Genomic DNA, 12,542 nt, shown 5'->3' on the forward strand with positions numbered 1-12,542 from the left:
CCCTGCCCTGTGGGTACACCCCTGCCCTGTGGGTACACCCCTGACCTGTGGGTACACCCCTGCCCTGTGGGTACACCCCTGCCCCTGCTCTGTGGGTACACCCCTGCCCTGAGGGTACACACCTGCCCTGTGGGTACACCCCTGCCCTGTGGGTACACCCCTGCCCCTGCCCTGTGGGTACACCCCTGCTCCTGCCCTGTGAGTACACCCCTGCCCTGTGGGTACACCCCTACCCTGTGGGTACACCCCTGCCCTGAGGGTACACACCTGCCCTGTGGGTACACCCCTGCCCTGTGGGTACACCCCTGCCCCTGCCCTGTGGGTACACCTCTGCCCCTGCCCTGTGGGTACACCCCTGCCCTGTGGGTACACCCCTGCCCTGTGGGTACAGCCCTGCCCCTGCCCTGTGGGTACAGCCCTGCCCCTGCCCTGTGGGTACACCCCTGCCCTGTGAGTACAACCCTACTCCTGCCCTGTGAGTGCACCCCTGTCCCTTACCAAATTCTAGGGCCAGGGACATTTGCATACTGTTGGCAGGTGCCCAGACCACGATGGGTTAATACAAAGTTCTAATCTCAATAGTTTGTGAAAGCAAAGTTCATAATTAATGGGGGTAAATTCCTGGAGAATCAGTCATTTCAAAAGCCTGGGTACATCAGGAAGTTCAAGGAGAGGAAAGAAAGAAAAACAAAGGCTCCAACTTCTACAGCGCCTTTCACAACTTCAGGACGTCCCAAAGCACTTTACAGCCAATGAGGTACTTTTGAAGTGTAGTCACTGTTGTAATATAGGAAATGCAGCAGCCAATTTGCTCACAGCAAGATCCCACAAACAGCAATGTGATAATGACCAATGTTGGTTGAGGGATAAATATTGGCCCAGGACACTGGGGAGAGCACCCCTGCTCTTCTACCAATAGTGCCAGGGGATCTTTTACATCCACCTGAGAGAACAGATGGGGCCATAGTTTAATGTCTCATCCGAAAGACGGCACCTCCGACAGTGCGGCGCTCCCTCAGTACTGCCCCTCCGACAGTGCGGCGCTCCCTCAGTACTGCCCCTCCGACAGTGCGGCGCTACCTCAGTACTGACTCTCCGACAGTGCGGCGCTCCCTTAGTACTGCCCCTCCGACAGTGCGGCGCTCCCTCAGTACTGCGCCTCCGACAGTGCGGCGCTCTCTCAGTACTGCCCCTCCAACAGTGCAGCGTTCCCTCAGTACTGCCCCTCTGACAGTGCAGCGCTCCCTCAGTATTGCCTCTCCGACAGTGCAGCGCTCCCTCAGTATTGCCCCTCCGACAGTGCAGCGCTCCCTCAGTATTGCCCCTTCGACAGTGCAGCGCTCCCTCAGTACTGCCCCTTCGACAGTGCAGCGCTCCCTCAGTACTGCCTCTCCGACAGCGCAGCGCTCCCTCAGTATTGTCCCTCCGACAGTGCGGCGCTCCCTCAGTACTGCCCCTCCGACAGTGCAGCGCTCCCTCAGTATTGCCCCTCCGACAGTGCAGCGCTCCCTCAGTACTGCACTGGAGTGTCAGCCTGGATTTTGTGCTCAAGTCTCATGGAGTGGGGCTTGAACCCACGACCTCCTGATGCAGAGTTGAGAGTGCTACCCACTGAGCCACAGCTGACAGGAAGGGTCTGTTGTCGATTTACTGGGGTGATTAATGACTTTCCTCTCAGCTTAGCTGCTCAGGAGGGTAAATTGATAGTGTAAACTCTTCCCATCCCTGAAAATTCACTTAATCAACGTTAACATATTTGCGTCTTGACTCCATTCAGCTCTGTCAGTACTTTGACTTGTTCTGGAGTTGGAATCCTTCTCCTTTTCCTCAGAGGTTTAAGGGTATTGTTGGCCTGTGTTACGATGGCATTAGGATGCAGTACCAGCTGATACTTTGCGTAAGTGACTATGTGCAATGAATCTGAAAAAAGGACCTGAATTCTGACTGCAGGACTACAGAAAGAATTCATTCTTTTACTGAATTTTTACTGAATGAAAGCATATTCTACATTCTTGTAAAAAAAATCACCACTGCAATGTTTAAAAATAAAAGTTTTGACAATGAAGCAAAAAAAAGCATCACACCTGAATAAAAAAAAACAATTTTTTTTTGAAAAACTGATTAAAGGTTCACTGTTGCTCTGTCATTGTGTAGACATTTGGATAGGAAACAAAAGGAGGAGACTGCAAATTAACTTGGATCTTATTCTACAGAAAACACAGAAAGGGCAGTTTTATGGAATCACATTCCCAGCCTGGAGCCTTGCCGACCAGGAATGAATGTTGGGAATTTGGACGGCAAATTTTCCAGCCATTGAAATGAAAGGATGGAAAAGTGTGGTGTGTGCCCAAATTTCCAATACATGGGAGCATGATTTTGCAAGATTACTCCCACAATGTAACTATCAAGGTTCTAGAAACATAGAAACATAAGGAGCAGGAGTCGGCCCTTCGAGCCTGCTCCACCATTCAATATGATCATGGCTGATCCTCTATCTCAATACCATATTCCCGCTCTCTCCCCATACCCCTTGATGCCTTTTGTGTCTAGAAATCTATCTATCTCCTTCTTAAATATATTCAGTGACTTGGCCTCCACAGCCTTCTGTGGTAGAGAATTCCACAGGTTCACCACCCTCTGAGTGAAGAAATTTTTCCTCATTTAACCCTAACCCTAAATGCAGTCCTAAATATCCTACCCCGTATCCTGAGACTGTGACCCCTCGTTCTAGACCCCCCAGCCAGGGGAAACATCCTCCCTGCATCCAGTCTGTCTAGCCCTGTCAGAATTTTATACGATTCAATGAGATCCCCTCTCATTCTTCTAAACTCTAGTGACATAAAAGTATTAGAAAGGAAACAGGTGTTAGTGGTGGGATTTCCACCTCAGATGAGTGAATATATTGGAGCGATTTCTGGCTGGACAAGTTGATGGCTGGTTGATTAGTTTCTTCAAAGAAGAGTTAGATACCTTTCAAGTTGAGAACAGGGTTGAGGGTTACGGGGGTAGGTGCAGACTGAGATGGCTAAGTTCTCTGCGCAGTGCACGATTATTTGAATGGAGGGGCAGCGCTTGTCAGTATTGGTCATCAGCCATGTCCACTTTGCAGCATTAATTCAGGGAGACATGTTAAAGCCACTTTAAAACAAGCTTAACACAGTCCCGAGTGTGTAAAGTCGATTTATTCCTTCTGCTCCCAAGGATTGGTTTGATTCTTTTCCCCCACAGGGAGAACATCCAGCTGGTTGTTACTCATTTCTCTCACAGTCAGGGACAAGAATTGTTGTCTGTGACTTTTTAAAATAAAATCTGATTTCAGGTTTAACGGCAAACTACAAAAAGAACCAGCAAACAGTAGAAACAGAAAGTGATATCAGCCCAACATCAGCATTATGAAGCACAGGTCCATTATAGTTCTAACTCTCATACTGAAACTCCCTTCCATGTAACTCAATGAATGTTGAATAAAATAGGCCAGGGAGCTGCCCCAATGCCCCAGTCCTGTGTGAGACTGAGTCACACAAGCAGGAAGGTGCCAAGTTCAGTCTGCAGTCTCCACTGAGTCAGCAGGCACGGTATTAGAGGCACTGCAATTAGCCTCAGGACCTCGAGCTGGGGCTCCCACTCCCAATCACTATCCATTGGCCCCTGATAGAAAGAGCATCAGTGTGGACATCAGGTGAGAGTAGGATTGGGCCAAGCTGTGAGGCTCCACACAGTCGAATAGCCTGCCAGCAATCACTGGCTAAGCTCATACGTGAAGAACAATGACCATTTGAATAAGACACTGGAGAGGTACAGAGGGCCATAGAACCTTTCTCCAGTATAAGTCACTGGAGAGGTACAGAGGACCATAGAACCTTTCTCCACTATAAGTCACTGGAGAGGTACGGAGGACCATAGAACCTTTCTCCAGTATAAGACACTGGAGAGGTTCGGAGGACCATAGAACCTTTCTCCAGTATAAGACACTGGAGAGGTGCGGAGGACCATAGAACCTTTCTCCAGTATAAGTCACTGGAGAGGTATGGAGGACCATAGAACCTTTCTCCAGTATAAGTCACTGGAGAGGTACGGAGGACCATAGAACCTTTCTCCAGTATAAGACACTGGAGAGGTACGGAGGACCATAGAACCTTTCTCCAGTATAAGTCACTGGAGAGGTACGGAGGACCATAGATCCTTTCTCCAGTATAAGACACTGGAGAGGTACGGAGGACCATAGAACCTTTCTCCAGTATAAGACACTGGAGAGGTTCGGAGGACCATAGAACCTTTCTCCAGTATAAGACACTGGAGAGGTACGGAGGACCACAGAACCTTTCTCCAGTATAAGACACTGGAGAGGTTCGGAGGACCATAGAACCTTTCTCCAGTATAAGACACTGGAGAGGTTCGGAGGACCATAGAACCTTTCTCCAGTATAAGACACTGGAGAGGTTCGGAGGACCATAGAACCTTTCTCCAGTATAAGACACTGGAGAGGTACGGAGGACCATAGAACCTTTCTCCAGTATAAGACACTGGAGAGGTTCAGAGGACCATAGAACCTTTCTCCAGTATAAGATAGACCCTTAAGAAGAGAAGGGAAGAATGGCTTCATCCAGGTCCAACTCTCCACTCTTTGACGGTTGCCTATTACTGTGGATACTATGTTTTCAAGTATAAAATGCCCAAAATCATCTGATTCCATCGTCCTCCTTGACCACTGTATCAGGCTGAACCAGACTGTTCGCAACCTCAGCATCCTATTTGACCCTGAACTGAGCTTCCGACCCCATATGCTCTCCATCACTAAGACCGCCTACTTCCAATCTCCGTAATATCGCCTGTCTCCGCCCCTGCCTCAGTCCACCTGCTGCTGAAACCCTCACCCATGCCTTTGTTACCAGACTCGTCGATTTGAACGCTCTACTGGCGGGGTTCCCATCTTCCACTCTCCATAAATTTGAGCTCATCTAAAACTCTGCTGCTCCTGTCCTAAAGAGAGACTTGCAATTTTATAGCGCCTTTCACGACCACTGGACATCCCAAAGCGCTTTACGCCAATGAAGTACTTTTTTGAAGTGTAGTCACTGTTGTAATGTAGGAAACATGGCAGCTAATTTGCGCACAGCAAGCTCCCACAAACAGCAATGTGATGATGACCAGATAATCTGTTTTAGTGATGTTGATTGAGGGATAAATATTGGCCCCAGGACGAACTCCCCTGCTCTTCTTTGAAGTAGTGCCATAGAATTTTTTACATCCACCTGAGGGAGCAGACGAGGCCTCGGTTAACGTCTCATCCAGAAGACGACACTTCTGACTGATGTGCCTCAACAATTCCGAGACTCGAAGGTAGCAGAACAAAACAAGGCTTTTATTAACTTAGAACGAAACACGTAAGCGAGAGAGATGTCGTCCTTCTGGAGACTGGGGCTTGACTGAAGCTAGCTTACAAACGGGGCCAGGTATGGGCGGAGCCCTACACACAGCACATTCCAGCACATTCCAGTATACAATACAGCACATTCCAGTACACAATACAATGAGGTCTGGGGGAAGGGAAATGACACTGAAACCGATCTCAGTCACAGGCAGTGATGAATGGAAATATTTCATCACATTCACCCCTTCTATAGATTTAGTCTGTTCGGGGGTTTGATAGTCCTCTGCGACCGACGTGGCTGTTGCGGTGCCGCGGGTGTCGGCTGGGTGTCCCCGGTAGCCTCCTGGGTCTCTGCCGGGGGTGCCGCCAGGGTTGTTGAAGGGGTAGTTGGTGGGGGTGCCGTTGGTCGGTGTTCTTCCGGGGGTGATGAAAGAGTAGTGGGTGGGTAAGAGTTGCTGTGATCGTCGTTGCCGCTATTGCCGTGGTTGTTGTCGATGCCGGCTGGGGCGACGTCTTTTATGGACACGGTGTCCTCCCTTCTGTCGGCGTGCCGGACATATGCGTATTGGGGGTTGGCGTGGAGTAGGTGTACTGGCTCCACGAGAGGGTCCGTCTTGTGGCCCCTCACATGCCTTCGCACGAGTACCGGACCTGGGGTGGAGAGCCATGACGGCATGGATATGCCTGAGGTGGATTTCCGGGGAAAGACAAACATTCGTTCATGAGGCGTGGTATTAGTGGCCGTACACAATAGCGACCGTATCGAATGGAGCACATCCGAGAGGACTTCCTGCCAGCGGGAGATAGGGAGGCCCTTGGTCCTTAGAGCTAGAGTGACTGCTTTCCATACTGTCCCGTTCTCTCGCTCCACTTGGCCGTTACCCCGGGGGTTGTAGCTGGTGGTACGGCTCGTGGCGATCCCCCTGGACAGCATGTACTGGCGTAGCTCTTCACTCATGAAGGACGCCCCCCTATCCGTATGGATGTAGCTCGGCATACCGAACAGGCAGAACAGGCTGTTGAGGCATTTAATGACCGTGGCGCTGGTCATGTCTGGGCAGGGGAAGGCGAATGGGAACCGGGAGTATTTGTCCACAATGTTCAGGAAGTAAACATTGCAGTCGACGGACGGGAGGGGGCCCTTGAAATCTAAGCTGAGCCGCTCAAAGGGCCGTGTAGCTTTGATTAAGTGGGCTCTATCTGGGCGGTAGAACCGAGGCTTGCACTCAGCGCAAGTGCGGCAGTTCCTGGTCAGGGACCGAACTTCCTCAATCGAGTAGGGTAAGTTACGGGACTTTATGAAGTGGAACAGCCGCGTGACCCCTGGGTGGCAGAGGTCGTTGTGGAGGGTCTGTAGCCGATCCCCGGTGGCGCTGGCACACATCCCTCGTGAGAGGGCGTCAGGGGATTCGTTAAGGGCCCCTGGCCGGTAAATGATGTCGTACTCGAAGGTGGAGAGCTCGATCCGCCACCTAAGAATCTTATCATTTTTAATCTTCCCCCTCTGTTTATTATTGAACATAAACGCTACCGACCGCTGGTCGGTAAGTAGGGTGAAGCGTTTGCCGGCTAGGTAGTGGCGCCAGTGGCGCACTGCCTCCACGATGGCTTGGGCCTTCTTTTCCACGGAGGAGTGTCTGATCTCGGGCCCTTGGAGGGTCCTCGAGAAGAAAGCTACGGGCCACCCCGCCTGGTTGAGGGTGGCCGCCAAGGCGAAGTCAGACGCATCACTTTCCACTTGAAATGGAGTGTTCTCGTCCACTGCCTGTAGCGTGGCCCGCTCAATATCCTGCTTAATGCTTTTGAAGGTGGCGTGGGCCTCAGCAGAGAGCGGGAAAGAGGATGCTTTCAAGAGGGGGCGGGCTTTGTCGGAGTAGTTGGGGACCCATTGGGAATAATAAGAAAATAACCCCAGGCACCTTTTCAGGGCTTTGGGAGTGTTGGGCAGGGGCAGCTCCCGTAGGGGGCGCAATCGGTCGGGGTCTGGTCCGATTTCCCCATTCTCCACCACGCTGCCTAGTATGCAGAGGCGCGTGGTGTTGTAAACGCACTTGTCCTCGTTGTAGGTGAGGTTGAGTTTTTGTGCGGTTTTCAGGAACCTCTCGAGGTTCGAGTCGTGATCCTGCTGGTTGTGACCGCAGATGGTGACGTTGTCGAGGTAGGGGAAGGTTGCCTGCAAGTGGTGGTCATCGACCATGCGGTCCATCTCCCTCTGGAAGACCGAGACCCCATTCGTCACCCCAAAGGGGACTCTGAGGAATTGATAGAGGCGTCCGTTCGCCTCGAAGGCGGTGTACGGGCGGTCCTCTGGTCTGATAGGGAGCTGGTGGTACGCTGACTTGAGGTCGATGGTGGAGAACACCCGGTATTGGGCGATTTGGTTCACCATTTCTGATATGCGGGGTAGCGGGTAGGCGTCTAGTAGGGTGTACCTGTTGATCGTTTGACTATAGTCGATCACCATCCGTTTCTTCTCGCTACCCCTTACCACTACCACTTGGGCGCGCCATGGGCTGTTGCTGCATTCAATAATGCGCTCTTTCAGGAGCCTGTCTACCTCGGTCACGATAAACCGCCTGTCCTCCCAGCTGTACCTCCTGCTTTTGGTCGCTATTGGCCGGCAGTTAGGGGTAAGGTTCGCGAATAGCGAAGGCGGCTTTACCTTCAGGGTAGCCAGACCGCACACTGTGAGGGGCGGCTGGGACCCACCGTACTTGAGCGTGATGCTTTGGTGGTTGCACTGGAAATCCAGGCCCAAGATCACGCTCGCACATAGGTTCTTCATGATTAATACTTTAAAATGATCATATACAGTTCCGTTAACGCACAATTGTACCGTGCAGTAACCCAGAATGGTCGATGTCTGGGTTTTGTCAGCCATAGAGATGGTACCCTGAGTAGGGACCACCTTTAGGGAGAGTTGTTGTGCCAGTTCTGGGTGGATAAAGCTCTCCGTGCTTCCACTGTCAATTAAGCATTTAACCCGGCACCCGTTTACCTCGATGTCCACCATTGATCTGGATAGCGGGTGCGGCCTGGTCTGGTCCACTGTGACCGATGCCACTGTAGGGCCCTGATCGATACAAGATGGCGTCCACGCTGTCTGCTCACAAGATGGCGGACCCCACGAGGTCGGGCAAGATGGCGTCCAAGATGGCCGCTCCCACGGCGCACACGCGGCGGTGGCGGGTTTTCCGGCGGTTGGTTTTCCGGCGGGGTTCCCTCTGCACACCTTCCCGAAGTGCCCCTTCTTACCGCACTTAAAGCAGGTGGTGCCTTTCGCCGGGCACAGGTTTCTGGTGTGCTTTGGCTGCCCGCAGAAGTAGCAGTTGGGTCCCTGACGCATCGCGGCTGTCGTAGGGCTTCTGGGGGGAGAGCGGGGCCCAGCCGGTGTCGGGCTGTCGGGCGGGGAAGATGCCTTCCAAGATGGCGGCGCCCTCGGTGCACACGTGGCGGCGTGGACGGCGCGGGCTGAAGAGTAGGCGTCCGAGTTTCTCTGGGCCACATCCAGGGATCGCGCGGTGTCCGCAGCCTGTTTCAGGTCCAACCCCGTTTTTTCCAGCAGTCTTTGCCGGATGTAAGTGGAGCTGAGGCCTGTGATGAAGGCATCGCGAACAAGCTCGTCAGTGTACACTGCGGCTTTTACATCTCGGCACTTGCAGTCTTTGCCAAGCATTTTCAGGGTGCTTAGGAACTCCTCCACCGATTCCCCAGGTCGCTGTGCGCGGGTGGCGAGCAGGTGCCTAGTATACACCTCATTCGTAGGCTGCTGGTAATGCACCTTTAAGATGTCGCAGGCGGCCAGGTACGTCTCGGCGTCTTGGATGAGGGGGTAAACCCGGTGGCTTACCCAATTCCGCAGAATTCCGAGTCTCATCCTTGCAGCGTCCGTAGCGTCTTTGACGGCTGCGGAATTGTCCAGGAAGAATTCCATACACTCAAACCAGTGTCCGAAGCGTGCTGATGCGTCCGGAGCATGTTGATCCAAATCCAAACGTTCGGGTTTCAGGAGTTGATCCATAGTGTTGAAAAATAAGTTAATAAAATTGATGTGCCTCAATAATTCCGAGACTCGAAGGTAGCAGAACAAAACAAGGCTTTTATTAACTTAGAACGAAACACGTAAGCGAGAGAGATGTCGTCCTTCTGGAGACTGGGGCTTGACTGAAGCTAGCTTACAAACGGGGCCAGGTATGGGCGGAGCCCTACACACAGCACATTCCAGCACATTCCAGTATACAATACAGCACATTCCAGTACACAATACAATGAGGTCTGGGGGAAGGGAAATGACACTGAAACCGATCTCAGTCACAGGCAGTGATGAATGGAAATATTTCATCACACTGACAATGCAGCACTCCCTCAGTACTGCACTGGAGTGTCAGCCTAGATTTTTGTGCTTAAGTCACATGAAGTTGGGCTTGAACCCAGAACCTTCTGACTCAGCGGCGAGGGTGTTACCCACGGAGCCACGGCTGACACACCCCAAGACCTGTTCATCCATCACCTCTGTGCTTGCTGACCTACATTGGCTCCTGGTCCAGCAATGCCTCAGATTTAAAACTGTCATTCTTGTGTTCAGATCCATCCATGGTCTCGCCCCTCCCTATCTCTGCAATCTCCTTCAGCCCTGCAGCTCTCCGAAAACTCTCTGGCCTAGAAATTCACTTGGGCGCGGGCAGCTCGCTCGCGCCCAAAAGTTAGCGCTGGGCGGGGAGGCATTAGCGCACGTCGTATATTCGTCTTCTGCACCCCAATTCGGAAGCGGGCGCTATACCAGGGTGTGCCCGCCTCCGTTTGGGGCGCTGCAACTGAATATCGGCGCGCTAGTTGCCGCAGCGCCACCCGATGCGGTGCGGCAGGCTGCGGTACTGCAGGCCTCCCCCTTCTCTTAAGGGGGAGGTGCCTACAACGGCCGGAGCCCCAATCGCGAGTGCCGGCAAAAGAGCCCGGCACAACGGAGAAGTGCCGGGCTCCACGGAAACCAGCCGGCAATGCCGCGGGGGGGGTGGAGGAGGCCGGGGAAGGAGGTGCGGGCAGGCGGCCGCCGAAAAAGCGGCCGGCCGCACCTTCAGCTTTAAAGCGCCCCACTATGGCAGCAAGACGGCCCCGTTTTCTGTTCACTGTTTGCGCCCGCTTCGGAGGAGGCGGGCGCAAATAAATATGGGGATCGGCGCGGTTTCGGGGCGTTACGGGCCACCGCGCACACCGATGACGTCATCGGTCCCGGCGCAGCGCTAACGGCTACCGCCGCCAATAGCGCTGCACTCAATTTCAGCGCTACCACCCTGCCGGCGCAAAAGACCTCTTTAGGCGCTAAGTGGGCGCAAGGCCCACTGAATTTCTAGGCCTGTGTTCCTCCAATTCTGGCCTCTTGCGCATCCCCTACTTCCTTCACCCCACCATCGGCGGCCGTGCCTTCAGCTGCCTGGGCCCTAAGCTCTGGAATTCCCTCCCTAAACCTCTCCACCTCTCTACCATTCTCTTCTCCTTGAACCCGGGTTCAAATCTGGCCTCGGGCGACTGTCTGTGTGGAGTTTGCACATTCTCCCTGTGTCTGCGTGGGTTTCCTCCGGGTGCTCCGGTTTCCTCCCACAGTCCAAAGATGTGCGGGTTAGGTTGATTTGGCTATGATAAATTGACCCTTAGTGTTAGGGGATTAAAATACGTGGGGTTACGGGGATAGGGTGGGATATGTGTTGGTGCAGGCTCGATGGGCCGAAATGGCCTCTATCTGCACTGTGGGGATTCTGTGATTCTGTGAAGACACTCCTTAAAACCTCCCTCTTTGACCAAGATTTTTGATCACCTGCCCCGAATGTCTCCTTCTTCAGCTTGGTGTCAGATTCTGTTTGATAATCGCTCCTGTGAAATACCTTGGGATGTTTTACTGTGTTAAAGGCGCTGCATAAATTCAAGTTGTTGTTCAAATACTTAAATAAAATTAATCATTCCACCCAGAACCTTTTCCAGGGAATGAGGGCTTGTCGGTGTAATTTGATCGGTAGATGCTTTGTAGAATGGAAAATAGTTGCGAATGGAAAGGATTTCATTTTCCAATCACTATCTCCTTTGCCTTTGTGAACTGCACAATACATCAATATTTTAATGGTGCATTTTAACTCACCTTTCAGTTGAGGGTAGATTAAATACCTGCAAAAACTGCAAATCTGAAAAACAGCAGAATGCTGGAAATGCACAGCAGTCTCATCAGCATCTTAAAGAGAAAAGACAGCTTATTGTTTCAGGTTCAGATAAAAGGTTCACACTGAAACTATAACCAGTCTTCGCTTTACAGATGCTGATGGATCTGCTGTGTACTTTCAGCCGTTTGATTTTTAAAAACATTTTCTTTCCTATTTTTTGTTGCATTTTTTCCCTTCCTTTTTGTCTCTCACCCATAGTGTAGGCGGGAGGCTCAGAGCCTGGCCCCAAGGTGCCTAGTGGGCGTAGTCTATAGGTCTCCGAACAGTGGCAACTCTGTTGGACGGAGTATCAATCAGGAAATAGTTGAGGCTTGTAATAAGGGAACATCTATAATTATGGGGGATTTCAACTATCATATTAATTGGACAAATCAAATTGGGCAGAGCAGCCTTGAGGATGAGTTCATTGAGTGTATTAGGGATGGGTTTCTTGAGCAGTATGTAACTGAACCGACCAGGGGGCAAGCAACCTTAGATCTGGTCCTGTGTAACGAGACGGGATTAATTAAAAATGTCCTAGTAAAGGATCCCCTTGGAATGAGTGACCATAACATGTTGAATTCCATATTCAATTAGAGGGTGAGAAGGTTGGATCTCAAACAAGCGTGCTAAGCTTGAATAAAGGAGGCTATGAAGGTATGAGAGCGGAATTGAGTAGAGTGGATTGGGAAAATAGATTAAAGGGTAAGACGATGCATGATCAGTGGTGTACATTCAAGGAGTTATTTTACAACTTCCAAAAAAAATATATTCCACTGAGAAGAAAAGGGTGTAAAAGAAAAGACAGCCATCCGTGGCTAAGTAAAGAAATTAAGGATAGTATTCGACTAAAAACAAGGGCATATAAGGTAGCCAAATCTAGTGGGAGGATAGAGGATTGGGAAAACTTTAAAAGACAGCAAAAAATAACAAAAAGATTGATTAAGAAAGGGAAGATAGATTATGAAAGTAAATTAGCAAAA

This window comes from Somniosus microcephalus, chromosome 13, assembly GCF_052327205.1.
Source record: "Somniosus microcephalus isolate GS21.2 chromosome 13, FLI_Smic_1.0, whole genome shotgun sequence".
Taxonomy (NCBI): Eukaryota; Metazoa; Chordata; class Chondrichthyes; order Squaliformes; family Somniosidae; genus Somniosus; species Somniosus microcephalus.